Source organism: Cupressus sempervirens, chromosome 9 (genome assembly GCF_028749045.1).
Source record: "Cupressus sempervirens isolate cs-2001-9-10 chromosome 9, ASM2874904v1, whole genome shotgun sequence".
Classification (NCBI taxonomy): domain Eukaryota; kingdom Viridiplantae; phylum Streptophyta; class Pinopsida; order Cupressales; family Cupressaceae; genus Cupressus; species Cupressus sempervirens.
The window spans coordinates 735,071,816-735,074,635 of record NC_143126.1 but is presented as its reverse complement, the minus strand read 5'-3'; positions in this window follow the sequence as shown (position 1 = coordinate 735,074,635).

The window sequence follows — 2,820 nt, the reverse complement described above, 5'->3', positions numbered from 1 at the left end:
AAGCCATTTAATTTGCAACCTTTAAAAATCTTTGTAAAGATAAAGTTGGAGCAAGAGAATTTTTCTTCTCAAAGGTGTCCTCTAATTGTAAAGTGTCCATTCCATTATATGTTTAACAAACAAGACATATCTAGTTCAACAAATAATGGAATGGATGCTTTACAATTACAAGACACCTTTGAGAAGAAAAACTCTCCTACTACAACTTTATCTTTGTAGAGATCTATAAGGTTGCAAATTAAATGGCTTGGATAAGAAACAATTGGTTGATACAGTATTTTAAAAAAATTGACCTAACATTGGTGGAAATTTTGACCAATTCTTGATAGTTTTCTACCAAGACTTGGTTGAAATTTCCACCAATTATTAAAAAAAATTGACCAAACATTGGTGGAAATTTTGACGAATTGTTGATAGTTTTCTACCAAGACTTGGTAAAAATTTCCACCAATTCTAAAAAAAATTTGACCAAACATTGGTGGAAATTTCAACCAGCACTGACAAATCAAAGCTAGCAAAAATTAAAAAATTTCAATGAATGTATTAGTCAAAATTTTGACCAAACATTAGTTGATCAAAATTTCAATGAGAAAAATTACCACAAACTGCTTGGTCAAAATTTTGACCAATATTCATCAAAAATTGAGTCCAAATTTACTAGTGAGTTCTATTGTCTCTGATCTTTTTTCAAGCTACTAAACTTCTAATGTGAGAACCAAATCTTTGATACCAATTTTTGGAAATGTAGTATAGATTGGGTGACTGAGAGGGGGGTGAATTAGGAACCAATAAAACTCATGTTTAATTCACCAATTAAACCACCACCATATAATTTGATCTAATTGCATGCATGACAGAATGAAAGAAATAAAACATTCATAACACTTTGACACAATATTTGGTAACCCAGAAACCATCCAAATAGAAAGTAAAACTAGGGTGGGGATGATACCACAAGCTTTATTATCGTAGTATAAAGTTAACCTATTAAAGCTTACAATTGATCACTTCTGATTATCTACCCTGTTAGGAGCAATAAGGACTGTTAGGTCCAACTTGTGAAGGGATTTACAACATACTGTGATGAACCTCCTTATAGCAATATCGTGAGAATGCTCAAAATAACAGAATACAAAGTGATAGCAGAACTCAGAATGAATCTACTAATCGTAGGCCACTTCGAGGGGGTAACCTCCTTTGAGCAAGCTCAATACAATAAATTCGTCCGTGCTCATCAAGGGCCTCAACCTATTCTTATATACTGAGTACGATCTAGAAAAGTAATACTACCTATGCATGTGGGATAATAAAATATACTCACGGGACGACTTACAAAGCATATGCGTCCAACAACACTACTCTAACAAAATAAACAGAAGGAACACACAGGTTCCTAACATCCCCTCTCCCTTAGAAAAAAGCTTTGTCCTCAAAGCTTAAGGTGTGGAAATTGTTGTTGAATCTGAAGAAGGGGTTCCCAGGTAGCATCCTCTGGTTGCATGCCATGCCACTGAATCAAGACCTCAGAGATGGAGCGAGAGCGAAGCTGGCGAGTGCGCTGGTCAATGATTGCCACCGGCTCCAGGATAATGGATCCTTCCGTATCCATTTCAGGGAGAGTAGTTTGTGCTCTGACAGTGGTACCCAAAACTTTCTTTAGACAAGAAACATGAAAGACTGGATGAATGCGGGAAGAAGGAGGAAGTTCCAGTTTATAAGCAACTGAACCAATCTTCTGCAGAACCTTATAAGGCCCATAAAATTTTGGGGCCAGCTTATGACGCCCTTTCAGCTTTAGGGAGGATTGTTTGTATGGCTGTAGACGAAGAAAAACCATATCCCCAACTTGAAATGAGCGCTCAGAACGGTGTTGATCTGCTTGCTGTTTCATCCGATTACGGGCCATGTGAAGATTATCCTGTAAGGTACGAAGAATCTGATCCCTGCTGCGGAGAACTATGTCAACTGCCTGGACTGGTGAGCTGTTGGGAGTGTAGGGAAGGAGCACTGGAGGTGCCTGACCATAGACTGCTTCATATGGAGTCATTTTAGAGGTAGTGTGGTAAGAGGTATTGTACCACCATTCAGCTAAAGGGAGCCACTTGGCCCACTGATGTTGCTGTTCGGAAGTGAAGCAACGAAGATAAGTTTCCAAGCATTTATTGACAATTTCAGTTTGACCATCAGTTTGTGGGTGATAGCCCGAACTCATCTTCAGTTTGGTGCTAGTTTTCTGAAACAGTTCAGTCCAAAAATGACTGGTAAAAGTTGCATCACGATCAGAGACAATGGAAGAAGGGAGTCCATGAAGACGAAATATCTGGTCCATGAAGATTTGTGCAACAGAGGAGGCAGTATAGGGGTGGCTGAGGGCACAAAAATGACTATATTTCGAGAGACGATCAACCACAACCAAGATCACTGTCTTGCCACCGGATTTAGGAAGCCCTTCAATGAAATCCATAGAAATATCAATCCAAATCCGTGTAGGGATGGGCAATGGTTCGAGCAAGCCAGGAAGGAGGGTCGTTTCACCCTTGTGGCGTTGGCAAGTATCACATTCAGCCACCATCTGTTGAATTATCTGTTTCATCCCTTTCCAAAAGAAGTTTCTCCTTGCTCGCTCATAAGTTTTGAGGAAGCCTGAGTGCCCTGCTGAAGGAGAAGCATGGAGTTCATAAAAAATAGCCTGATGTAGAGCTGGGTTCTGAGGAAGTACTAGCCGACCCTTGTATCGAAGAGAAGCACCATCCCAAGAGTAATGTGGTATAGCAGAAGGATTATTGGCTAGCTGGTGAATGATTTGAGATAAAGAAGAGT